Genomic DNA, 27,968 nt, shown 5'->3' on the forward strand with positions numbered 1-27,968 from the left:
ACAAAAAATAAAACAAAATTAGTGGAGTGTGATGGCTTGCACCTATAGTCCTAGATACTCCAGAGGCTGAGGTGGAAGGTTGCTTGAGCCCAGGAGTCCGAGGTTACAGTGAGCTAAGATTGTGCCACTGTGCTCCAGCTGGAGTGACAGAGCAAGACTCTGTCTCTTCAAAAAAAAAAAAAGAATGTGGGATGTTTGAGGATATGGTTGTGAACTGGGTTCTGGTAGAGTCAGGGCTTGCTCAAGACTTACCTTTTTCGGAATGAGATTTAAATATGGATCTTTTTAAAACAATTGTAATAAAATTCACATAAAATTTAGCATCTTAATCTTTTGTTTGTTTGTTTTTTTGAGATGGAGTCTCGCTGTGTCACCAGGCTGGAGTGCAGTGGCACGATCTCTGCCTCCTGGGTTCAAGCAATTCTCCTGCCTCAGCCTCCCGTGTAGCTGGGATTACAGGCACATGCCACCACGTCCAGCGAATTTTTTTTTGTATTTTTAGTAGAGACGAGGTTTCACCATGTTGGCCAGGATGGTCTCGATCTCTTGACCTCGGGATCCGCCCACCTCAGCCTCCCAAAGTGCAGGGATTACAGGTGTGAGCCACCGCTCCTGGCCTATCTTGTTTTTAAGTGTTCAGTTGTGTTAGGTACATTCACATTGTTGTGCGACCATCACTGCCATCTACCTGCAAAACTCTTTTCATCTTATAAAACTGAAACTCTGTACTTATTAAGCTATAACTCCCCATTCCCCTCTCCCTTCAGCCTCTGGACATCACCATTCTGCTTTTTGTCTCTATGAATTTGACTATTCTAGGTACCTCAAATAAATGGAATCATACAGTATTTGTCTTTTTGTGACTGGCTTGTTTCACTTAGCATAGTGCTCTCAAGGTTCATTCATGTTGTAGCATGTCAATTTCCTTACTTTTTAGAGTTGAATAATATTTCACTATACGTATATACCACATTTTGTTTATCCATTCATCTGTCAATAGTCACTTGGGTTGCTTTCACCTTTTGGCTATTGTGAATAACGCTGCTATGAACATGGGGTTTATAAATATCTCTTTGAGATCCTGCCTTCAATTCTCTCTCTTTTTTTTTTTTTGAGACAGAGTCTCGCTCTGTCGCCCAGGCTGGAGTGCAGTGGCGCAATCTCGGCTCACTGCAAGGTCCACCTCCCAGGTTCACGCCATTCTCCTGCCTCAGCCTCCCGAGTAGCTGGGACTACAGGCACCCACCACCACGCCCAGCTCATTTTTTGTATTTTTAGTAGAGATGGGGTTTCACCGTGTTAGCCAGGATGGTCTTGATCTCCTGACCTCATGATCTGCCCGCCTCAGCCTCCCAAAGTGCTGGGATTACAGGCGTGAGCCACCCATGCCTGGCCTACATGCCTTCAATTCTTTACAGTATACCCAGAAAAGGAATTACTGGGTTATATGGTAATTCTATTTTTCATTTTTTGAGGAATTGCATACTGTTTTCCATAGCAGCTATATTATTTTGCATTCTCACCAACAGTGCACAAGGATTCCAATTTCTCTTCATCCTTGCCAACATTTGTTATTTTCTGCTTGGGGTTTTTTGTTTTTAAAGGTAGGTGACCTAGCGGGTGTGAAGTGGTATCTCTTTGTGGTTTTTGTTTACATTTCCCTAGTGATTAGTGATGTTGTATATCTCTTTGCATTTGCATATCTTTGGAGACATGCCTATTCAAGTTTTTTGTCTGGTTTTTAATTGGATTTTTTTTTTGTTAAGTTATAAATCTTTTATTTTTAAAGTGAAGACTCTTCTCTGGATCTGCTAATCTTTGTAGGGATAGTAGATAAAAGGGAAGATGTATTCAAAATTAATTCTTGAACTACTCAATGCTTCTGGGGTTTTTTGGGTGTGTGTGTAAATAAGGTAATACTTAAAAAAAATGAATTGTTTTCTAGGTGGACAAGGTGGAGGAGAGAGAATTCCTTGGCAGCAGCATTATGAACAAATGCAGAGCTGAGAAACAGCATGGTGGCCTTGACTAAGTGTATGGCGACAGCAGGTAAGTCTGGAGAGAAAGCTTTACAGGACATGTGGGGGGCTTGGACATGCATCTCCTAGCCCAATGCTGTCCAATAGAACTTTATCCTGTATCTATGTTGTCCAACACAGTAATCGCTAGCTACGTGTGGCTATTAAACTCTTGAGGGTGGGCATAGTGGCTCATGCTTGTCATCTCAGCACTTTTGGAGGCCGAGGTGGGCATATCCCTTGAGCTCAGGAGTTTGAGACTAGCCTGGACAAAATGATGAAACCCTGTCTTCACAAAAAATACAAAAACTTATCAGGCATGGTGGCATGCCCCTGTAGTCCCAGCTACTTGGGAGGCTGAGGTGGGAGGATCACTTGAGCCTGGGAGGTCGAGGCATCAGTGAGCTCTATTTGCGCCACTGCACTCCACTCTGGGTGACAGAAAGAGACCCTACCTCAAAAAAAAAAGAACAACAAAAAAAAAACCACCTGAAATGTGGCTAGTACTACTGAATTTTTATTTTATTTATTTATTTATTTATTTTTTTGAGATGGAGTCTCGCTCTTTCACCCAGGCTGGAGTGCAGTGGCGCGATCTCGGCTCACTGCAGGCTCCGCCCCCGGGGGTTCACGCCATTCTCCTGCCTCAGCCTCCCGCGTAGCTGGGACTACAGGCGCCTGCCACCTCGCCCGGCTAATTTTTTTTTTTTTTGTATTTTTAGTAGAGATGGGGTTTCACCGTGTTAGCCAAGATGGTCTCGATCTCCTGACCTCGTGATCCGCCCGCCTCAGCCTCCCAAATTGCTGGGATTACAGGCGTGAGCCACCGCGCCCGGCCAGTACTACTGAATTTTTATTGAATTTTAATGGCTACTGTATTAGACAATACAACTCAACTCTAGGCAGTGGTTTCTTAACAGGCAGGTAGCATAACCAGATTATATCTTAGATTATAGTTATAATGTGGAGAATGCATTGAACAGGGACAAGACCAAAAACAGTTAGATCAGTCAAAAGACTCGGAATAATCTAGGTAGGTGTGTGTAAACTTTGGCCCCCCTTTAGTTATCAGTCCTTAATTCTACTCTGATTTCTTTCAGTTAGGATGTTTATTTGATTAGTACCATAAAGACCAAGTAACAATGATTAAGCAAGATAGAAAATTTTCTTTGTCATATAAATGTGCTGTTGAGGGGCAAACCAGAGACTTCTGGAAGCCCTTCTCCACAAAGTTCTCCAGGGGTCTATGTTCTTCTAGCTGCTTTTGGACCTCCTGAGGATTGCCTTGTTCACATGGGTGAAACAGAATCACAGCCTGCAGGAAGGAGAAAGAAAATATTGTGACTTAGCAGCTTCCTTTTAAGCAGTAACAGAATGAAAGTTGCATACAACACTTTGGCTCACATTCTATGTTAAGCTAAAACTTGGGAGATTCTGACATCAAAGACGCCACGTATTTAGGAAAGAGTTTATAAGCATAAAGAGTGGGAAATTTTTCAGCTACGGCTCAGCCTTTCTTGTACATCAGTGTCCTTGCATGGGGAAAGAAGAGAGTAGTGCTTGACTGGGAGGAGTGAAAGAAAACTTGTACAACATCAGAGAATCCCTGCTGTACTAGTTTGTTAATGCTGCCGTAACAAAATATCACAACTGAGTGACTTAAACAACAAAAGTGTGTTTGTCTCACAGTTCTGGAGGCTAGAAATCCAAAATCAAGGTTTCAGTAGAATTGATTCCTTCTGAGGGCAATGAGGGAAAGATCTGTTCCAGCTTCTCTCCTTGGCTTGTAGATAGCCATTCTTTCCTACGCCCTTTCACATTGTCTTCTCTCTGTGTATGTCTGTATCCAAATTTCCCTTTTTAAAACGACACCGGCCATATTAGGATGGGTTAGGTCACATCCTAATGACCTACTTTCAGTTGACCTCACTGTAACTCTCTAAAGGCGCTGTCTCCAAATAAGGGTCACATTCTGAGGTACCAAGTTTTCGGACTTCAACATATGAATTTTGGTGGAACACAGTTCAACCCATGATATCTGCTGGTAAGGGAGCTTGCAAATATGACTAATTTCTAACCAATTTCTAACATCCCATTTGACACCAGGGAACTCCATATTTAAGAAAACCATTCATATTAACATTTAACATGGTTTTATGGCCACCCAAAATCAATTTGTCACACTTCTCTTTTTTGATGTTTAAAGAACAGAGACACCAAAAGCTAGGACTCTGAACTTGATCAGTGTATTTTCACATTTCAAGAATTCTTCTCATCAGAGAGCCTAACTTGGAAATGACCATTTACCTTTTCCAAATTTTCTTAACCCATAAAGAGGTTAAGGCCAACCTAAGGGAGCTAATACATCTGCTGATTGAAAGTCAGGTTATCTCAACTGCAAAAAAAAGTGGGGGCTTGAGTTAGATGTTAAAAAAATAAAAATGATTCACTGTGAAAAGTGGTACAAAACTATGTTAAACATAACATTGTTGGGACAAAAAAATTAATTTTATTGAAATACTCACTTTTTACAGTTTTTTAGCTTGTTATTTTATTTCTTTTTTGTTGTTGTTTCTTTGAGATAGTGTCTCGGTCTGTCCCGCAGGCTGGAGTGCAGTGGCACGATCTTGGCTTACTGCAACCTCCACCTCCTGGGTTCAAGTGATTCTTGTACCTCAGCCTCTCAAGGAGCTGGAATTACAGACATGCACCACCACACCCTGCTACATTTTTTTTTTTGTATGTATTTTTAGTAGAGATGGAGTTTTACCATGTTGCCCAGGCTGGTCTCAAACTCCTGGGCTCAAGCGATCCTCCCGCCTCGGCCTCCCAAAGTGCTGGGATTACAGGCTTGAGCACTGCGCCCAGCCTAGCTCCTTATTTTAAAAAGTATTCCCCATTTCTTGTAAATCGCTTGTTCTCTGCACAGTGGAACATTCTCCTGGCTGATTTATAAATGGGAAGGTTCTTTCTACCAAACTCAGACTCATTACTGTCAGGAGTAGCAAACGTTAACTTTCTAAATGCGTTTTACCCAGAATATAAACCTATGTGCTATTGTTAAGTAGATTTAAACTTTCTCAATTCTAACATTTTAATAATTTTAGAACTCATTTCCAACCTGTTTTATATACCGTTCAGCTGATACTTCACAATTAGTACTTTTGATCTACGTGTTTTCAGGGTGAGATTCCAGATGATCCCAGTAGTTTTGTTGATAAGTCTTCCATCTTCCCATTAAGTGAAAGTCATATGTTGAAGAATGCAAATCCTTCAGTGTTTAGGTTTTACTCCTGAATTAGTCAGTCTTTCAGACACCCCAGAAATAAATCCAGTTACTGCCTCTCATCTTTAAAAACCCTTCTGGTTTCTTCGGTCAGAGAACACAAATCTCCAAGTATTATTGCCAGGCTGAAATTCAGGACACAGCAACTTATTTCGGATGTTAATGGTCCTTGCTCCCCAACTTTATGCAAATGACAAAGGAAGAAAAGGACATGCTTTGGGAGTCCAAGGTGGGAGGATCGCTTGAGCCCAGGAGTTCAAGACCAGCCTGGTCAACATAGTGAAACTTCATCTGTATAAAAAAAATTGAACTTAGCTATGTGTAGTGGCACATGCCTGTAGTCCCAGCTACTCAGGTTACTGAGGTGGGAGATTGGCTTGAGCCTAGGAATTTGAAGGTGTAGTGAGCCATTATGGTGCGATTGCACTCCAGCCTGGGTGACAGAGGAAGACTCTGTCTCAAAAAAAAAAAAAAAAAAAAGTATGTTATCTGTTTGGGAAATCACATTAAAAACCTACACACACCAGGCCAGGCGCGGTGGCTCACGCATGTAGTCCCAGCACTTTGGGAGGTGGAGGCGGGCGGATCACGAGGTGAGGAGATCGAGACCATCCTGGCTAACACGGTGAAACCCCGTCTCTACTAAAAATACAAAAAATTAGCCGGGCGAGGTGGGGGGCGCCTGTAGTCCCAGCTACTCAGGAGACTGAGGCAGGAGAATGGCGTGAACTTGGGAGGCGGAGCTTGCAGTGAGCAGAGATCGCGCCACTGCACTCCAGCCTGGGTGACAGAGCGAGACTCTATCTCAAAAAAAAAACACACACACACCAAAGAATATACTGTAGGACAAATTATAGACAAGTATATAATAGTATAAGCAAAATTTACAATGAATTCGGAATCTTTTTTTAGAAAAAAAGAAAGGATACAGCAATTAAGAAAGTTCCATGCCCTCAGGTTTTATGATTTAATGTGATGGCAGACAGAGGGGATGAAAAAGAGCAGACATCCTTTTTGTGAAAATATTTAGGCCCTCAAGTCAAGAAACTAGGGCTTGAAAGCCCTTGTTTTTGGACTCTAAGGATCTCATGAAAGCTGTGGACTGACTCTTCAGAAAAATACACATACACTTGATATTTTGCATGAGTTTCTTGGTGTTCATGGGTACCCTTCAGGCAAGTGAAATATATTATGTCTCAAACTGCATTCTCCGTTGATTTCCTCCACCACAGTAGCTGGAGAACTAAAAATTCTTTCTTTTTCTGATTTCTTTGTAGTTGGGGTAACATGTGACCTGGATCTGATCACTGTGATTCAAGTCAGCGTCACTGTGGGGGTTTCGGGAAACATTTTTTGAAAGGGAGCAACTTGGCTGGAACACTCCATCAATTCTTTGCCCTGTGCATTTTTGCCCTTCTTTCTGCCTCTCAGGAATGCACACAGAATTCCTGGAGGAACAGCAGCTATCACACATCCGTGATGATGAAAGCCATGGGACAAAGGCAATTGAGCAAGAAGACAGGAGCTGGGGACATTCTTGACAGTAGTGCCACCTCTGGATGATTTACCTTGGGACCTCTTATTAAATGAGATAGGACTCCTTCCTGTTTAATCCACTGGAGTAGAATTTTCTGTTACAGTGAATCCAGTCCTAATTGATGATATTGGCTAATACATATTAGCATCTGCTATGTCCCAGTACAGTTTAAGCATTTTATCTACTAATGTTTTAAATTTTCTCAATGACCTTATGAGATAGGCCAAAGGTTCTCAGAGTGTGGTTCCTGGACCAGCAGCATCAGCATCACCTGGAAACTTATTAGAAATACAAATTTTAGGGACTGGCCCTAGACCCGCTGAATCAGAAACTCTAGGGGTGAGGACCTAGCAGTCTGTTTAAAAAGCCCTCCATGCTATTTTGATGAATGCCAAAGTTGGACAGCTACTGAGATAGGGTATTGTTACTATCCCCATTTTACAGATAAGGAAACAGCTGAATTTATGTCACTTGCCCAATGTCACACAACTAGCAAGACTGACTCCATGAAGCTCATCACATGTAAGAACTGCTTTAGAGCAGTGGTCTTCAAACTTTGAAAGCATATCCTGTTGAAAAATTATGTATCCATTTCTACATTTTTAAGTTGACATCTAAAAATTTCACATCATAAGTTTAAACAGTTGTAAAAAATGTGATTTCTGGTATATTGTGAATTATGACATTTTAAAATGTGTTCCATCACTCCTCTAAATGTATCCAGTGGTTTCTAAATACCATAGTGATTTAAATCTATCATCAAATTAAAAAAAAAAAAAACAAGCTTTTTTTTAACATTAGATATTTTACATCTTTTTCTCTTTTTTTTTTTCTTTTTGAGACAGAATCTCTCTGTGTCACCCAGGCTGGAGTGCAGTGGCACAATCTTGGCTCATTGCAACTTCTACTTCCCAGGTCCAAGCGATTCTTCTGCCTCAGCTTTCCGAGTAGCTGGGATTACAGGCGTACGCCACCATGCCCAGTTAATTTTTGTATTTTTAGTAGAGAGGGGGTTTCATCATGTTGGCTAGGCTGGTCTTGAACTCCTGACCTCAAGTGATCTACCCACCTTGGCCTTCCAAAGCACTGGGACTACAGGCATGAGACACCAAGCCTGGCCATCTTTCTCTTTTTTACTTGAACTCAGTCTTCTTATTCTTCCTCCATTCCTCTCTCTCTCTCTCTTTTTTTTTTTTTTTTTGAGACAGTCTCACTCTGTCACCCAGGCTGGAGTGCAGTGGCGCTATCTCGGCTCACTGCAGCCTCCACCTCCCAGATTCAAGCGATTCTCCTGCCTCAGCCTCCTGAGTAGCTAGGACTACAGGTGCGTGCCACCATGCCCGGCTAATTTTTTTGTATTTTTAGTAGAGATGGGGTTTCACCATGTTGGCCAGGATGGTCTCGATCTCCTGACCTCGTGATCTGCCTGCCTTGGCCTCCCAAAGCGCTGGGATCACAGGCATGAACCACTGCTCCTGGCCTCTTTCTTTCTTTTCTATTCTTTTCCATCTGCCCTCCCCAAACATCTCCCTCCCTCCCTCCCTTTCTCCCTTCCTCCCTGCCTTCCTCCCTTCCTCCCTACTTTCCTTCCTTCCTCTTTCTCTCTCTCTATTTTCCTTTCCTTCTTTTTTGTTTTTTTTCTTGAGACGGAGTCTCACTCTGTTGCCCAGGCTGGAGTGCAGTGGTGTGATCTCAGCTCACAGCAAGCTCCACCTCCTGGGTTCACGCCATTCTCCTGCCTGAGCCTCCCGAGTAGCTGGGACTACAGGCGCCCGCCACCACACCCAGCTAATTTTTTTGTATTTTTAGTAGAGACGGGGTTTCACCGTGTTAGCCAGGATGGTCTCGATCTCCTGACCTTATGATCCGCCTGCCTCAGCCTCCCAAAGTGCTGGGATTACAGGCTTGAGCCACCGCGCCCAGCCTCCTTTTTTTCCTTCTTGAGACCATCTCACTCTGTTGCCCAGGATGGAATGCAGTGGCACAATCTTAGCACACTACAACCTCTGCCTCCCAGGTTCAAGCAATTCTCCTGCCTCAGCCTCCCAAGTAGCTGGGACCACAGGCAGATGCCACCACGCCCAGCTAAAGTTTTTTTTTTATTTTTCATAGAGACAGGGGATCTCATTATGTTGCCCAAACTGGTCGTGAATTCCCGGGCCTAAGCGCTCTGCCTGCCTCGGCCTCCCAAAGTGTTGGGATCACAGGCGTGAGCCACTGCGCACATTGGGACTGATATTTTCTTTTTTTTTTTTTTTTTTATTTATTTTTTTGCACACAAAAACAATAAACATTTTCTAAAAATACATACAAACAAAAAGATGCGTATCAAACATATTAGGAGGGTTGCACATGGGAAGTCGGGGAATAGAAATGGGGGGTGGGAGTTAAAGTAGAGAGGGACTTTATGTGGATCAGTGATAATAACTCAATCCTCTATTTGATAAAGAAGAGGGAGAAGGAAGAGGAAGAAAAAGAAAGTGGGATAAAGGATCAGAAAGGGAGGAAAATAGAAAAAATTAGAGTATGACTCCAGGGTAGACCTGTTTTGTTGTCACTGAGTTGGTTGGTTGGTTTGTCTGTTGTATTTTTCATGTTTCGCCAAGTTGGCCAGACTGGTCTCAAACTCCTAGCCCGAAGTGATCAACCCGCCTCGCCCCCCAGAGTGCCGGGACCACAGGCGTGAGCCACCACGTCCATCCCCCACATTGCTTCTGGCCTCCATGGTAGACCTCCCAGACGGAGCGGCCGGGCAGAGGCGCTCCTCACTTCCCAGACGGGGCGGCCGGGCAGAGGCGCTCCTCACCTCCCAGACGATGGGTGGCCGGGCAGAGGCGCTCCTCACCTCCCAGACGATGGGTGGCCGGGCAGAGACGCTCCCCACCTCCCAGACGGGGCGGCGGCCGGGCAGGGGCTGCAATCCCAGCACCCTGGTAGGCCAAGGCAGGCGGCTGGGAGGCGGAGGCTGCCGCGAGCCCAGACCACGCCACCGCACTCCAGCCCGGGCAACACCGAGCACCGGGTGAGCGAGACTCCGTCTGCAGTCCCAGTACCTCGGGAGGCTGAGGCGGGCAGAGCACTCGGCGTCAGGAGCTGGTGAGCAGCGTGGCCAACATGGCGACCGCGCGCCTGCAGCCAAAAGAGAAAAAGCAGGCAGCGTTGGCGCGCCGCGGCAGTCCCAGGCAGTCCGCGGCGCGGGCAGCAGCGAGCTAAGTAGATTGCAGCCTGGGCCACAGAGGGGGGGGGAAGGAAGGAAGGAAGGAAGGAAGGAAGGAAGGAAGGAAGGAAGGAAGGAAGGAGGGAGGGAGGGAGGGAGGGAGGGAGGGAGGGAGGGAGGGAAGGAAGGAAGGAACTGATATTTTCTAATTCATGTTTCCATGGCAGAATATTCCTCACTGCTAGAATGAGACCAGAGGTCAAAATCAGCTGTATGTCTGTTTGTCATTCTTATGGATATAAGAAATTGTGTTCACACAAGTAGATAGGAATGAAAGGAATTTTGAAATAGAAATGCAGTTCTAATTTTTCTAACTTCCATATTACCTGCCAAAAATCACGTAATAATCTATCGTAAGATTCTCTAGTCTGCTCTCATCTGGTGATCTTCTTTTCCATGCTTTCTTTGCAACCCGCTCATGTGGCCAACATTTAGAGTAATGTTTTCCAACTTCTTTTTCTTCAGCTCACAGTAATAAATACATTTTACACCTTGACTCCTGAATATATGAATTTATAACTGGTTTTATAATTCACTCCTTTCCCTTGCTACTTATAAGTAAAAGTAAAAAGTTAGTATTAAATATGCATTTAATCATATTTAAAGAGTTGTGCATTGTTTAATGACACGGATACATTCTGAGAAATGTGTTGTTAGGTGATTTCATCCTTGTGCAGACTCACAGAGTGCACTTATACAAACCTAGATGGGACAGCCTACTACACACCTAGGCTGTTTGCTATAGCCTATTGCTCCTACGCTATAAACCTGTGCAGCATGTTACTGTACTGAGTATTGTAGGCAATTATAACACAATGATAAGTATTCGTGTACCTAAACATATCACAACATAGAAAAGGCACAGTAAAAATACAATATAAAAGATTTTTTTAAATGGTACACTTGGCCGGGTGCAGTGGCTCACACCTGTAATACTAACACTTTGGGTGGCCAAGGCAGGTGGATCACTTGAGGTCAGGAGTTTGAAACCAGCCTGGCCAACGGGGTGAAACTCCATCTTTACTAAAATACAAAAAAATTAGCCAGTGTGGTGGCGGGCACCTGTAATCCCAGATACTTGGGAGATTGAGGCAGGAGAATCACTTGAACCTGGGAGGCGGAGGTTGCAGTGAGCCAAGATCATGCCACTGCACTCCAGCCTGGGTGACAGAGTGATACTGTCTCAAAAAACAAATGAACAATAAAAAACAAACAAAAAAGAAATAAATGTCTAGGGCTAGGTGCCATGGCTCATGCCTATAATCCCAGCACTTAGAGAGACATAGTTGGGCAGATCACTTGAGGTCAGGAGTTCGAGACCAGCTGAACAACATGGCGAAACCCTGTCTCTATTAAAAATACAAAAATTAGCCAGGTTTGGTGGTTCACACCCATTGGGAGGCTGAGGCATGAAAGTCACTTGAACCTGTGGAACCTGGGAGGTGGAGGTTGCAGTGAGCCAAGATCATGTCACTGCAGGTGAGCCTGGGTGACAGAGCAAGACTCTGTCTCAAAAAAAAAAAGACAGCGAGAAAGAAATGAGTGTCTAGAATATTTTAAAGGCTATGGAAATAAAGCAGGAACATTTTCATGAAAGGCAGCTTATAAAGGATGAGGATGATTTTCTCTTTAGGGGTAAAGGAACTAATATTTATTAAGCACTTTCTATTTATCAGGTACTATGTGACATACAGTGTATGTGGGTGTGTGTGGGTGTGTCTTTCCTCACAATTATTTTATAGGGTAGGGGTTAGTACAATGAAGATGTTGTAGCTTAGAGAGAGGAAGTGGCAAAACTAGAATTGGAAGACAAGACTGTTGGGCTCCAAGGTCCATGCACTTTTCCCTTTTAAAGGTCTTAGGTAAAGAGTAGACCCATTTGGATAGGCCCAAATTAACAGTCTATCTTCAGAGCCCTTGTCCTAAATTCTTTACCCCACTGCCTTCTAAGAGGAAGTTCATCTTTTTACCAGGGAGTTAGCCACCTTCAGAAGAATTCTCCTGTCTATATAACCAAATTAATAGAATCCTGGTAAATCAACTAGAATGTTAACTGTTCTGATTTTCAACTGTTTTTACCTTCATCATTAATACTGAATATGGACTGTAGGTTGGATAACTGCTGTTCCAGGTAAGGAACTCCGAGCAGCAGCCTTGAGCTACCAAGGCATTATATAGGATTTTTGCTTAAAAATATTAAAAATATGACTGAGTATATGTATATATTCCCCCCCACATTCCAAAGATAAACACTGTTAAGCATGTTAGGCACATTTTACTGTATATATATGGGTGGCATGTGTGTGTGTGTGTGTGTGTGTATACATGTATACACATACACTTCTAGATATTTATATACATGTGTTGTGTGTATATGTTGTGTATGTTTTTAAAAAGGAATTGTCTTTGGCTGGGCACAGTGGCTCACGCCTGTAATCCCAGCACTCTGGGAGGCAGAGGCAGGAGGATTCCTTGAGCTCAGGGTTTCAAGAGCAGCCTGGCCAACATGGCGAAACCCCATCTCTACTAAAAATACAAAAATTTAAAAAAAAATTTATCTGGACGTGGTGGCGCTGCCTGTAATCTCAGCTACTTGGGAGGCTGAGGCAGGAGAATTGCTTGAAGCTGGGAGGCAGAGGTTGCAGTAAGCTGAGATTAATCCACTGCATTCCAGCCTGGGTGACAGAGTGAGACCCCATCTCAAAAAAAAAATAGTTGGGGTGAGGGGGGGGAATTGTTATCCTATTAAGCTTTTTTGTATCTTTATTTTTTAAACTTAATGCTATTTCTTGAATGGCTTTACTTAAAGAAAATAGATAGCTAAATATTGCATTATGAAGAAAAAGTTCAATAAATATTTGTTGAATTAATGTAACTTTTCCTTTGATCACCAGCTGCTTCTAATTCCTTACTTCAGGTATTGTTGAATACTACATTGCTTTAGGCAAAAAGTGTTTTATTTCTCACTGGATCAAAAACAATTAAGGATGTCATTTTCTCTTCTTCCTTTGAGTTCCAATAAATCTACACTTGTTCTTGTTCCCTTGTTTAGAGGTGCAATGGAAAAGAAGTTTGCAGATTGTACTCCTGCCTGGTTGGATAAACGCATTTGGAAATAAGCTCCTATTTTGTGCAGATGCAAATTTAAATGTGCTATTTGTAACTGACCACTGATAAAATAGAGATTTCCAAAATATATTGAGAAAAGGAGCTGCAGAATAATGAGTAAATATTTTACCTTTTATGTAAAACGTTAGGTAAAATAAGAGGGTTCATATGTGCCAGTTTCATAAAATCAGGAAGAATCCATTTAAAAACTAAAGTAAGCCAGGAGGGATGGCTCATGCCAGTAATCCTAGCACTTTTGGAGACTGAGGTGGGAGGATCACTTGAGCCCAGGAGTTTAAGGCCAGCCTGTGCAACATAGACCTCATCTCTACAAAAAAATTAAAAAATTAGCTAGGTGGGTGGCATATACCTATAGTTCCAGCTACTCGGGAGGCTGAGATGGGAGGATCACTTGAGCCTAGGAGGCTGAGCCTGCAGTGAGTCATGATTGCACCACTGCATTCTAGCTTGGGTGACACAGTGAGACCCTGTCTCAAAATAAACAAAACAAAAAAGAAAAGAAAAACTATGGTAGAGGTGGTAGGGGGAATTGAGGGAATGGGGGAAAGGAGAGGCCAAAGACTTTTTCTATGCCTTTTAATACTTTCTCATTTTTGAACCACCTGAATATATATGACTTGTGCAAAAATAATTTAAGCAAAAAATATTGTATCTGTTTCTTTCATTGTAACTATGCTAAGTTTGGTGAAAACTGTTCTTTATTTTTAAATTTTGTTTTCTCTTACACTAAACTGTTGTGATGGTTAATTTTATGTATCAATTTGACTGGGCCAAGATATGCCCAGATATTTGGCCGATCAATATTCTGGGTGTTCTGTGAGTGTATTTTTGGAGGAGTTTGACTTATTAATATTATTATTAATATTATTTTTTAGACAGGGTCTCTCTCTGTCACCCAGGCTGGAGTGCAGTGGTACAATCTTGGCTCACTGCAGCCTCAACCTCCTGGGCTCAAGTGATCCTCTCCCCTCAGCCGCCTGAGTAGCTGGGACTACAAGCATGTGCTACCACACCTGGCCAATTTTTCCATTTTTTGTAGAGACAGGGTTTCACCACGTTGCCCAAGCAGGTCTTGAACTCCTGGTCTCAAGCAATCCCTCTACTTCTACTTCCCAAAGTGCTGGAATTACAGGTGTAAGCCACCATGCCTGGCTGAGTTTAACATTTTTAAATTTAAATTTTAATTTTTATTTTTTTGAGACGGAGTTTCACTCTTGTCGCCATGGCTGGAGTACAATGGCGCAATCTCGGCTCACCACAACCTCTGCCTCCCGGGTTCAAGCGATTCTCCTGCCTCAGCCTCCCAAGTAGCTGGGATTACAGGCACCTGCCACTATGCCTAGTTAATTTTTGTATTTTTAGTGGAGATTGGGTTTCACCATGTTGGCTAGGCTGGTCTCAAACTCCTGACCTCAGGTGATCCACCTGCCTCGGCCTCCTAAAGTGTTGGAATTACAGACATGAGCCACCACGCCCGGCCTTAAATTTTTATTTATATTTTGAGGGGGTCTCATTGTGTCGCCCAGACTGGAGTGCAATGGCACGATCATGGCTCACTGCGATCTCCACCTCCTAAGCTTGATTCTCCTGCCTCTGCCTCCTGAGTAGCTGGAACCACAGGTCTGCACCACCATACCAGGCTAATTTTTTGTATTTTTGGTAGAGATGGGGTTTCACCATGGTGCTCAGGCTGGTCTCTAACTTGTGAGCTCAAGTGATCTGCCCACCTTGGCCTCCCAAAGTGCTGAGATTACAGGTGTGACCCATGGCACCTAGCCGAGCCCAGGCTGGAGTGCGGTGGCGCGATCTCGGCTCACTGCAGGCTCCGCCCCCCTTTAATTCTTAAATAAACTGTGCCAGGCGTGGTGGCTTGCACCTGTAATCCCAGCAATTCGGGACATGGAGGTGGGAGAATTGCTTGAACCCAGGAGTTTGAGACCAGCATGGACAACATAGTGAGACCTTGTCTCTAAAAATATAAAATTTTAATTAAAAAAACACTGAATAAAGCAGATTACCCTCCCCAATGTGGGTGGGCCTCATCCCATCAGTTGCAAGCCTGACTAGAACAAAAGACTGGCCTCCCAGGAAGAAGAGGGAATTCCTCCTGCCCGACTGCCTTTTAGCTGGGACGTTGGTTTTATTTCTGACTTTGAACTCAACCTGAAACATTGGCTGTTCCTGGATTTTGAGACTGCTGGCCTTCAAACTGGATCTATACCACTGGCTCTCCTGGGTCTCCAGTTTCCTGACTGCAGATCTTGGGATTTGTTGGTCTCATAAGTATTATATATGTATATGTAAAATATTGATTCTGTTTCTCTTTAAAAAGAAAAGATACCTGGCCAGGCACAGTGGCTCACACCTGTAATCCCAGCACTTTGGGAGGCTGAGGCGGGCGCATCACCTGAGGTGGGCGCATCGCCTGAGGTCAGGAGTCCGAGACCAGACTGACCAACATGGCAAAACCCCGTCTCTACTAAAAATACAAAATTAGCTGAGTATGGTGGCGCACACCTGTAATCCCAGCAACTGGAGAGGCTGAGGCAGGAGAATGGCTTGAACCCGGGAGGTGGAGCTTACAGTGAGCCGCCGAGATGGCGCCGTTGCACTCCAGCCTGGGCAACAAGAGCAAATCTCCATCTCAAAGAAAGGAAAAGACAAGACACCTTTGAGGTCCTCTTCTGGTCCTCTGCACCAGAAAGCTTGGGGGAGTGGGGACTTATTTTTCCCCCATTGCTGCATTCCTAGTAACTAGATGTGTGCTGCAAAAAAAAAAAAATAGTTTAAGGAATGAATTGGCAGCTATTGTTATATGTTAAATGTGAAATTAATATCTACAAATACATATCTGTATTTATAAATTGTACTTATATAAAGAAATACATATCTGTATGTATAAATTGTACTTACACACTTAGGGAATATATGCTTCTATTAATCTAAAATTTAATTATTAGCTTCTTTTTTTTTTTTTTTGAGACAGAGTTTCGCTCTTGTTGCCCAGGCTGGATTGCAATGGCACAATTTTCGGCTTACCACAACCTCCGCCTCCCAGGTTCAAGCGATTCTCCTGCCTCAGCCTCCCGAGTAGCTGGGATTACAGGCATGCGCCACCATGCCCAGCCAATTTTGTATTTTTAGTAGAGACGGGGTTTCTCCATGTTGGTCAGGCTGGTCTCGAACTCCTGACCTCAGGTGATCCGCCCACCTTGGCCTCCCAAAGTGCTGGTAATACAGGTGTGAGCCACTGCGCCTGGCCCAATTAGGAGCTTCTAGGTATCCATTGAGGAAGCGTTTGAGGGTCCTTCAGGCAGTCAGTTTCAGGACCCCAAGAAAGGGACAGAGAAAGCAAGGTGCTTAGATGGACAGTGGCTCTTAGAGGCACTTGACACCCTATCCTATACAACCCAATTTTCTGCTGTAACACTTCCATCTTAGCATTCTGCTGTTTGCTTTAACAAACAACCAAATAGAAATCTATTAGTTTTAGGCTGGGTGCAGTGGCTCACACCTGTAATCCCAGCAGTTTGGGAGGCCGAGGTGGGCGTATCACGAGGTCAGGAGATCAAGACCAACCTGGCTAACACAGTGAAACCCCGTCTCTACTGAAAATACAAAAAAAAAGTTAGCCGGGAGTGGTGGCAGGTGCCTGTAGTCCCAGCTACTGGGGAGGCTGAGGCAGGAAAATGGCGTGAACCCGGGAGGCAGAGCTTGCAGTGAGCCGAGATCCCACCACTGCACTCCAGCCTGGGCAACAGAGCGAGACTCCATCTCAAAAAAAAAAAAAAAAAAAAAAGAAAAGAAAGAAAGAAATCTATGAGTTTTACGTTGCTGTGTAACACATTATCACACTCAGCAGCTTATAACAATGCCCATTTATCCACTCACAGTTCTGTAGGTAGGAAGTCTGGGCACTGGGTATCTGGGTTCTCCGCTCAGGATCTAGCAAGACTAACTTCATTGGCTGGCTGGATTTTTTTTTTTTCTTTGTTACAGAGTTTCGCTCTTGTTGCCCAGGCTGGAGTGCAGTGGTGTGACCTTGCCTCACCGCAACCTCGCCTCACTGCAACCTCCAACTCCCGGTTCAAGCAATTCTCCTGCCTCAGCCTCCCGAGTAGCTGGGATTACAGGCATGCAGCACCACGCCCGGCTAATTTTGTATTTTTAGTAGAGATGGGGTTTCACCATGTTGATCAGGCTGGTCTCGAACTCCCAACCTCAGGTGATCTGTCCACTTTGGGGATCAAAGTGCTGGGATTACAGGCGTGAGCCACCGCACCCGGCTAGCCAGATTCTTTTTTGGATCTCGCGATCCTCTTCCAAGCTCTCATGGTTATACGAGAATCCCTATTTCCTTGCTGTCAGCTGGGTGCCCTCAGCAGCTAGAGGCCATCTTCACGCGGGTGGCCCTTTCATCTTCAAAGCCAGCCCCACTTCAAACTCTTCAATTTCTTTCACATTTCTAATCTCTGACTCTGGGAAGAGCCCATTCTTTTCTTTTTTTTAAGAGATGGGGTCTCACTCTCATCTAGGCCAGAGTACAGTGGTATAGTCATAGCTCACTATGATCTCAAGCCTCTGGGCTCAAGCAATCCTCCCACCTCGACAAGCTGGGACTACAGGATGCCCAGTTTCTTTTAAGGACTTACCTGATTAAGCCAGGCTCATCCCTGATGATTTCCCTTGCTTAAAGTCAACTGTGCTGTGTAACATACCCTAATCATATTCACAGTTCAGCGTATTATGCAGGTTTGTAATATCCAGATGGAGGGGGAATTCTTGGGGGCTATCTTAGAATTCTGCCTATCTCAGGAAACAACAATTGGCCAGGCAGGGTGGCTCATGCCTCGTAATTCCAGCACTTTGGGAGGCCATGGTGGGTGAATCACTTGAGGCCAGGAGTTCCAGACCAGCCTGGCCAACATGGTGAAACCTTACATCTACTACAAATACAAAAATTAGCCGGGCGTGGTAACAGATGCCTGTAGTCTCAGCTACTCAGGAGACTGAGGCACGAGAATGGCTTGAACCCAGGAGGCGGAGGTTGCAGTGAGCTGAGATCGCATCACCCACTGCCAGCCTGGGCGACTGAGCAAGACTGTCTAAAAACAACAACAACAACGACAAACAAACAACAGAAATTAGAGTTGAGTAGAAATTTTCAGCATCACTAATGATCAGACAAATATAATAAAACCAAGTGACAGATACAATAGATTCAAATCTCTTGTGGCAGAGGTGTGCATTGGGTGGTGACTTTAGGTTGCAGTTGGCCCTCCCATTAGAAAAAGTTACATAAATTAACTTCTGTAGGGATCATTCCCTAATATTAATGTTGTCAGCACTACACTCTAAACAACTGAGCTAACTGACCACACAGAAAACAGACTGCTGTGTTTTCAGAAAGATCTGATTCAGGTAAAATCTATGTCATCTGGTGTATTAGTCCATTTTCATGCTGCTGATAAAGACATACCCAAGACTGGGTAATTAATAAAGAAAAAGAGGTTTAATGGACTCACAGTTCCACGTGGCTGGGGAGGCCTCACAATCATGGTGGAAGGCGAAAGGCACGTCTTAGGTGGTAGCAGACAAGAGAGCATGAGAGCCAAGTGAAAGGGGAAACCCCTTATGAAATCATCAGATCCTGTGAGACTTATTCACTACCACAGATTGGGGGAAACTGCCGCCGTGATTCAATTATCTCCCACAACACATGGGAATTACGGGAACTACAATTCAAGATGAGATTTAGGTGGGGACACAGCCAAACCATATCATCTGGAGTTTCATTTCAAAACATAACAAAACCTCTCATCCTCTTTTTCCTACCCCATCCACGTGACAGAAATAAAAGTAAGAAAACCGACCTTTGCTGGGGATGAATTATTCTCCTCTGTGTGAACTTAGTCTTTCTCAAACCTGAGTATTCTGGCTGTGAGGTTGCAAATAAGCACCTTCTCAGAAGGTGCTTCCTTCCCTGCGCCCCAACATCCCCAACCCTCTCAAGGCCAGTAACAAACTCAAAGCACTGAGGCCGCTCATGAAAATGACCCAATTTGTGCTGCTGCCTGGATCAGAGAAATTTCAAGTGTGGAATCTCGGTGTCTGATCTCAACATAGAAACATAACTATCAGGACAATAATCATCCAACATAGAAACAAATTAACTACCAGAACAATATCTAATTTCTGAGTTTCTCTGAAGGATGGCTTTAAAGGAAAGTGTGAGTTTCTTCTAAGAGAAAAGGGTACTAACCTATATAGTGGGAAAGGGTACTTTTAACTTTGCCAGGCATTTTCTTAGATACTCTCTCTCTATGTATATTTCTTTTAATCCTTACAACTCCCTTCCATGAAGTAGGGATTATTATCTTTATTTAATAAATGAGGAAATCAAGATTCAGAGATTCAATGGGAAAGCCAGAATTAGGACATCTGATTGCTGAGTTCCAAAGTCCACTCTTTCGAATCTTCTTAGAGACACAAGGTCCTATGAATTCTAAAGGGAACAGAATTTAGTATGCTGTCATTACAATCACTCTGGGAAATATGAGTATTCACTAATGGTGTTGGGATTAGTGGTAGTCTGCTGGAACTAATGCAGAGTTGGATCTATACCTCACATATTACACCAGAGGAAAAATGAGATCAAATAATTAAATATAAAAAAGAATATTCTAGAAGATATAAAGTTATTTTGTGAAATGACCTCGTAATGGAGAAAGGCATATCTAAGTAAAACATAAAACTTGAAGAAAAGACTGATAACTTTGGTGGTTGCATAGATACCCATTTTCACATGTCCCAAGCCACCCCAAAGTTCAAAGACAACAAACTAGACTACTTGTGATTCATGTCAAAACAAAGTTTAATCAAGCCATATTTAAAGAGACCCTACAAATCATAAGAGAAAGACCTAACAACTAAGTAGAAAAATTAGCACAGAATACTATGCATGTAACAGAAAAGGAAATACAGATGGCTTTCAAACATATAAAAAGGTGCTCAAGAACAATATAACAGTTAAATGCAAAATAAAACTCCCTGAGGGATCATTTTCACATTTCAAACTGGAAAAAACAAGATAAACACTGTTGAGAAGGACTCAACCATGCTCTCCAGAGTGTGTGAGAGACAGCCCTAGCTAAGAGTTGGGCTTTTCTTGTACAATCATTTGGAAACTATGAGAATCCTGGGGAGTGGCTCTTATTTCCTGGGAGGTACCCAGATCTACAGTTTCTTACCTGTGGCCTTACGGTCAAATAGCCTCAGAGGTTCAATTCCTGGTGGAATTGAAAGTCCTGGAGCAGACCATGGATGTGAGCTGTGGATATGAGCAGTTTTTCCTTCTATTGGCAATCTGATAGGTTGTGGTAGAGAATCATTCACACACTACTGCCTATTGAGGTGATCAGAAAACTTTAGAGTTAATGCAAAGGGGTAGAAAAACAATGAAATTACCTTCACGTACTTTTAAAATGCTGGTATTGAAAGGAGTTTGGAGATGAAAACTTAATCTACCGAGAGTGGGGTTCGAACCCACGTGGGCACTAGCCCATTGGATCTTAAGTCCAACGCCTTAACCACTCGGCCATCCCGGTGACTGGGGCTGGCTGTATGGCAATCACTTTTTTTATAACAACAAAGGCATTTGCACTGAGTATTAAGGAAGTACCGAGTTATTCCTGTTTTTACTGAATTGTATTAAAATATGAGGAGGATATAATAGGAAAACACAGCATGTGTTCATCAATCACTTCTCCTGAGCCTCCTCACTTGGTCAAAAATTTCCAGAGAAATTTTTGTTTTTACTTGATTTGAAAAGAAAAACAAGGGAGCGGGCAGTGGGGGAAGGGTGGAGAGAGGAGGGGAGGGAGTGCCCTAGTGGAAACCACAGTATTAACACTACCTACTACTTCTACTTCACTAAAGGCACTGTCCCAATTTTTTCTTCAGAGATCACTGTTTTTCCTGCTGAATTCAAACCTCCACTCCAGACACACTGATGTCATTGGAGGCATCAGGATTGGGGGCCCAAAGTTTATTATATTAAAACGAGTTCATCCTGGGGTAAATTTTAAGATCTTTAGTGGACACAAAGGCAGTTCAAATTATTTGATTTTAATGACAAAATGCTTTAAACTGACAATGCAACCTATCTACAAAAGGAACATATTGAGCTGTGTGTGGGCTGCACAGAAATACACCGCCCCAGAACTCAAAGTGCTCCCGGAAAAGGTCGCAATTGTTACAACAGAGAATCCAGTCCTTGTGGCTAAAGTATGTCCTGGGAGACTTATTACAAATGTGGATTCTAGAACCCCTCGTGCAGTGATCCTGACTAAAGCGATTTACTATGGGTCCCAAGAATCTTAATCTTACCAAGCACCCTCAAGTAATTCTAACTTCAATAGTCTGGTAAACGGCACTCAGTGAAGGGTGCTAAAGCTGTCATGGGGAATTTAAGAACTCATGAAATAAGCTCTTAGAAAGGAAGTTTAGGGTCTGGAGGACACAGAGCTGAAATGAAATCCTGAAGTAGGGTTGGAATATAATTAATTTATGCAACAATACTGAACACCTAGTGTGTGGCATGCCCCTTTGTTTTTCAGGTAATCAGAGGAAAGCACCACAATATGCAAAGGTTGTGTGGTCTGCAGCAGACAAGCAAAGAAAGTCAGAGGACATCTCCTCAGAATCTCATCAGCTGAGGAAACAGGAATCAAGGCCTTATTTGTGATGCTCAGGACTGCCTGGGTCCACATCAGGATCTTTCTCTGCCTGATGAAGCCATGGAAAAGGAATGGACCCCTGAAGTCGTTTGGCTGTTGGGCTCTGGGTTCTGCCTCTGGCCAGATCAAGGTTCCATTCCTAGAAGAGGAGATACGGCCTGAGAGATTCCTGCTTCTACCAAACACTGAAGGAAATTCAGGTCTCTCGCTGCTGGGGCAAGAACTGACTTGAGGATGGGGATGGAGGTGACTGAAAGGTTCCATGAAAAGCATATGAGAGAAAGAAACCATCATATATAGATAGACATAAAAATGTTCAGAATATTCTATTGCTGTTAGCTCTTGACACGAACTACAGAGCAGAATCAATCAGCTGTGAAGTTTTTTAAAAGTACACTTATCTAGAGGGTTTAAATACGTGTGACAGTAAAAAAGAAAACTATTCGAAGTATATGAAGGATGGTCGGCCACGGTGGCTCCAGCTGTAATCCCAGCACTTTGGCAGGCCGAGGCAGGCAGATCACCTGAGGTCAAAAGTTGGAGACCAGCCTGGCTGACATGGCGAAACCCTGTCTCTAGTAAAAATACAAAATTAGCTGGGCATGGTGGTGCATGCCTGTAATTCCAGCTACTCGGAACGGTGAGGCAGGAGAGTCGCCTGAGCTGGGGAGGTGGAGGTTGCAGTGAGCCCAGATTGTGCCACTGCACTCCAGCCCAGCCTAGGCGACAGAGCAAGACTCCGTCTCAAAAAAAAAAAAAAAAAAAAAAGTATATGAAGGAGAACATCCTTATACCCAGGAGCAGAAAACTTTTGAAAACTTCAAAAGCACAAACAATAAGGCAAAAAACAAAGAAGACATATTTGCTTACATTAAAATCAAGAATATAACCACTGTAGTCCAGCTACCGGGGAGACTGAGGCAGGAGGGTTGCTTGAGCCTAGGAGTTCAATGCCAGTCTGGCCAACATAGCAAAACCCCCACCTTTAAAAAAATCTTTTTTTTTTTTTTTTTTGAGACGTAGTTTCGCTCTTGTTGCCCGGGCTGGAGTGCAATGGCGCGATCTCAGCTCACCGCAACCTCCGCCTCCCAGGTTCAAGTGATTATCCTGCCTCAGCCTCCTGAGTAGCTGGGGATTACAGGCATGTACCACCACGCCCAGCAAATTTTGTATTTTTAGTAGAGACGGGGGTTTCTCCATGTTGGTCAGGCTGGTCTCCAACTCCTGACCTCAGGTGATTCCCCCCGCTTGGCCTCCCAATGTGCTGGGATTACATGCGTGAGCCACTGCACCCGGCTAAAAAAATCTTAAATTAAAAAATCAAGAATATGTAAGATAAAGGACACAGTAGAAATATAAATATGTAGATAGATGCACTAATGGGAGTATATGTTTGAATTGTCTCCAAAAATGGCAAGGGCATAATATATATCAAGAAGCCATGAAAATCTGCAAGAGAAGGACAGCAAGATCAAAAGGAAATGAACAAAAGATAGGACAGGCAATTAGAGGAGAGAAATATGTCAAGACTAACAAAGATTGTACAAAATCTTTAGTAATCACAGAAATAAAAAGTAAAAAGATATATCGCATTTACTGTCATTACATTGGCAAAACTAGAAGCTGAATAAAATCAATTTTTGCAGGACTAGTGATAAAAGAACCCTCCTGTCCTGCTAGTCGAAGTTTAAATTAATGAAGCCATTCTGGAGTTCTTCTTATTCAAATTAAGTATATTCACATTCTATGATGTAACTGCTCTGCTCCTAGGCATAAATCTTCCCCCAGACTATCCACTGCCTCAAATGTTAACTACCAAGAGTACACATGTGATAAAGTTAATCACAGCCTTATTTTAGTCTTTTGAAATTGAAAATTTAATACTTATTATTGGAAAGTGGACAGGTAAACTGTTAAAAATGCACACCATAGGCTATTAAGCAATATAAAAAGTAACAGAGTAGATATACATGCAATAATGTGGATGGAACTTGAAATTATAATACTATTGAAAAAGAACACCAACAAAAGAGATATGGGTTTCTGCTTCTGCCTGTGAAGAAGTCACTGTTAGGAAAATTGCAAACAACAAGAAAAATATACTGGACATAAGTATGTGAAATAACTGTTTTCAGGCATCGCCTGCTGTTAGTTTGGGACTGTGATACCCGAAAGAAGAGAAATAAATGAGGTGAGTCTTACAAATGTTTTAGCTTATTGTCTAGAGCACGATCAGAAAATGTGGTCTAAAGATGAAGCCAAGGGTGTTATTGTAAGTCCTTTATTAATACCACAGAGAGGCATAAGGTGGTATCTAAACAAACCCCTAAGGTTCTTAAGGACCTACCTTAAGGATCCTATAGTTTAAACAATAATTCTACAACTCTTAAGAATGTGGCCCTACTGCAGTTTTATGGGAAGCCAAAGGGAGACAAGACATTATTTTCATGAATGTGGCTTTTGTTTTAAAAGAAATTGGCGAACTTTAAAAAAATTTTTTTTTATTGAGACAGAGTCCCGCTCTGTTACCCAGGCTGGAGGGCAGTGAGTGGTCCGATCTTGGCTCACTGCACCCTGCACCTCCCAGGTTCAAGTGATTCTCCTGCCTCAGCCTCCCAAGTAGCTGGGACTACCACCATACCAGGCTAATTTTTTTTGTATTTTTAGTAGGGAGGGGGTTTCACCAGGTTGGCCAGGCTGGTCTCAAACTCCTGGGCTCAAGTGATCCTCCTGCCTTGGCCTCCCAAAGTGCTGGAATTATGGGGGTGAACCACTGCTTCTGGCCTGGAAAACTTTTTCTTTAAAGACCCAGATAGTAAATATTTTAGGCTTTGTGGGCCATTCAGTTGATGTGGCAATTACACAAATCAGCTGTTGCAGGAAAGCAGCTAAAGATAATGCTAAATGAATGAATGTGGTTGTGTTCCAATAAAGCTTTATAAAAACAGATATAAGGCCAGATTTGGCCTGTGGGCTATAGTTTGTGAACCCCTGGTCTAAAGGAATAAACTTCAGTAACTTTCATAACATCACATCTTTTGAAGAAAATTATGGTATATGAACATTGACAGTCTGGACTGAAAGGAATAAAGGACAGCATAAAATGAAAATACTTTGGACCTCACCCCTCTTCCTCCCAGACTACTATGGGAAGGAAGTAGGCTAAGAAAACCATTCAGCTGCAAGTAAATGATATTTCTTATTAAAAGAATGGATGAATTTGACTGTGGAATAAGAACCCAGGAGATGGACCCAAGAGCCTAGGGAATCATTCTCAGACGGCATTACTGAGTTCCAATCAATGCACTAGCATTATGTGCCCACTGAATTCTACAGTTGCTACAGACCAGTGTGCCTCTTGTTTTTTGTTTTTTCTTTTTCTTTTTCCTCTTGTTTTTGTTCTTTTTGAATAGGATTGTGTATCGAGATTATCCTATGTCTCCTCTGCCTGTAGTTGGGAGACAGGTAACTTGTATCTTAAGTACATAGATGTTCAAACTAAGTAGAACCTTATTTGAAAAAAAAATTTTTTTTTTTTTGAGACGGAGTCTCGCTCTGTCACCCAGGCTGGAGTGCAATGGCGCGATCTTGGCTCACTGCAAGCTCCACCTCCCGGGTTCAAGCAATTCTCCTGCCTCAGCCTCCCGAGTAGCTGGGACTAACAGGCGCCCGTCACCACCCCCAGCTAATTTTTTGTATTTTTAGTAGAGACGGGGTTTCACCACGTTAGCCAGGATGGTGTCGATCTTCTGACCTCGTGATCCGCCCGCCACGGCCTCCCAAAGTGCTGGGATTACAGGCCTGAGCCACCACGCCCGGCCAAAAAAATTTACCCAAGGAATTTAATCTGCACCTTTACCTGATTTTGATAACGCCATCCTAGATATCGAGTTCATGTTGCAAAGAAGTCAGACGTGTCCAGGGTGACGATATTTTGCATGCTGGACAGGCAGAATCATTGGGGGCCAAGTTACAGAAAAATGTAGAGAGAGTGTTTTTCCTGATACCACTTACCAACTGAATGAACAAATGAAATGAGAGTTCATCAGAAGGCAAATTCACTGGTAGGCATAAGAGATGTAATTGTTCTAAAAACCAAGCAAGTTTTCTACTTGGCCACCAGAGCTTATCGTCTGGAGGTGTTCTTGACATTTAGAGCAGTTTCCTAAAGGAAAACAGTCTTCTTAATTCAAGACCTATTCTTATTCTACAGCAAGAACATTATTCTTTGGTTTTGACTGAGATCCAGAAATGTGGTATTGTGTTACTACAAAGAAAGTCACTGAGGTAGAAACATTGACAGGCTGAGGTGTAAATTCTTATAAAATAATAAATTACCCCCCCCACAATACAGGTGTGGCTTCGTGGCTTAGCTGGTTAAAGCGCCTGTCTAGTAAACAGGAAATCCTGGGTTCGAATCCCAGCGAGGCCTCTTTATTTCTTCCCCTAAACTTAGGCAAATTCTTGTCACTAGTTAAACCTGACTTGGATTTATACCTAATAAAGCAGCAAACCTTGAATCTCGATGTCCGAGGCACTTTGTAGAGGAACATGGTGATGGGTTGGAAATACTTACGATGAACTAGCTAAATCTATGCCAGAGACCAACCATCTAGAACCGTCTAGAATTGAGCTGCAATTTTCTACGTTTAAATTTTTGTAGCTACTTTTCATATTTCTAAGGAACTTAGAGCTTCACGTAACATTTTTGCTTTTAATACAATTCAAAAGGAAGGCAAGGAAGGAGATAAGACATACGTATTGTATAAATTGAGTGTTGTGATAACTTCCTCCTTGCATGATTCTGAACTCTAGAATTTCACTGAATATATTGAAAAGTGGAGTAACATGACAACGTCTTGAGAGGATAAGAAGAATGATTAGTGAAACACCAAAAGAAAACACAAACAAAAACAAAAAACCTAACAAGAGGCTGGAAGCAAATGGGACCTGAAGTTGTGGATCATTTATTAGACAGATAAAAATAAAAGGATGGAAAAATTAATCAAACTCTGGATACAGTGTTATGTTTTAGCTGCTCTTTAAAGAAAAAGAAAATTATCAGTTATATCTGCAAAGTATCACATTCTACAAATGCCTTCCCTCATAACATTCCTTGTTGCAGTATTGCGCTCAGCTTTTTGCATCTCACTGTAAGGAATGATTACATTGGGTGATTACTCCTTTGTGAGCATTTAGGAGAAAAACCAGTTACATAATTTATGAGTGCAGTGCAAAATGGAAATGTTCCTTGTTTAAGAAAATTAGCAATTTCAAACCAGCAATAGCAGAGCATTAAATCAAGTGCCTGGCTTTGTGCAAATGCGTAGGTCGCATGCCCATGAAGACAGTCGTGACTGGGAAGACGGTCCTGATTGGGAATGTGGTCATTTGTCAAAAGACTGGATTTTAAAGACAACTAGAAATGGAGTGAAATCTAAAGTGATAGATAGTCAATGATATCAACTACAGCTAGAAGGCTTGAGCACCTAAAAGTACTAAACAGGGGCGAGGCGCAGTGGCTCACGCCTGTAATCCCAGCACTTCGAGAGGCTGAGGTGGGCGGATCACAAGGTCAGGAGTGTGAGACCAGCCTGGCCAATATAGTGAAACCCCGTCTCTACTAAAAATACAAAAAAGTAGCCAGGCGTGGTGGCACACGCCTGTAGTCTCAGCTACCTGGGAGGCTGAGGCAGGAGAATCGCTTGAACCCAGGAGGTGGAGGTTACAACCACTGCACCCCAGCCTGGGCAACAGAGCGAGACTCTGTCTCAAAAAAAAAAGTACTAAGCAGGGAAATGTTCCAGTATAAAAAGAATTCTTAAAGTCATGCTTTTGTTAGTCTTCTCTAACAAAGTAACATTTCTTATACAATTCAAGTTACTCTTTTCTCAGACAACTCGACCTCCTTCCAAATCCCATCAAATGGCACCAGGCTGGGATCTTTCAACATAAATATATGCTCCTTCTTCCTTTAGCCTCCTGTTGTCTTTGGGCTCCCACGGGGCTCCCTCTTCTCTAAATCCGGTGTAGGAAGAGCACA

The 27,968-nt window shown here is 42.9% G+C and overlaps 1 long non-coding RNA gene and 2 other non-coding genes across 3 annotated transcripts in view; 2 read left to right on the forward strand and 1 right to left on the reverse strand.

The window, feature by feature from the left end:
- The window catches only part of LOC101177381, a 37,885-nt gene that overhangs the window by 6,037 nt on the left and 3,880 nt on the right, over positions 1-27,968 (forward strand). Inside the window, exons 2-3 of the long non-coding RNA XR_004027972.1 lie at positions 1,946-2,049; positions 7,286-7,363. This is a non-coding gene — a long non-coding RNA (uncharacterized LOC101177381). The remainder of the gene's footprint in view (positions 1-1,945; positions 2,050-7,285; positions 7,364-27,968) is intronic.
- TRNAL-UAA lies at positions 20,712-20,794 on the reverse strand. The gene has a single exon. It is a non-coding gene; the product is annotated as a tRNA-Leu (tRNA).
- On the forward strand, positions 26,284-26,357 carry TRNAT-AGU. Its single transcript has one exon. It is a non-coding gene; the product is annotated as a tRNA-Thr (tRNA).

The sequence above is a fragment of the Nomascus leucogenys genome, chromosome 22a (genome assembly GCF_006542625.1).
Source record: "Nomascus leucogenys isolate Asia chromosome 22a, Asia_NLE_v1, whole genome shotgun sequence".
Classification (NCBI taxonomy): Eukaryota; Metazoa; Chordata; class Mammalia; order Primates; family Hylobatidae; genus Nomascus; species Nomascus leucogenys.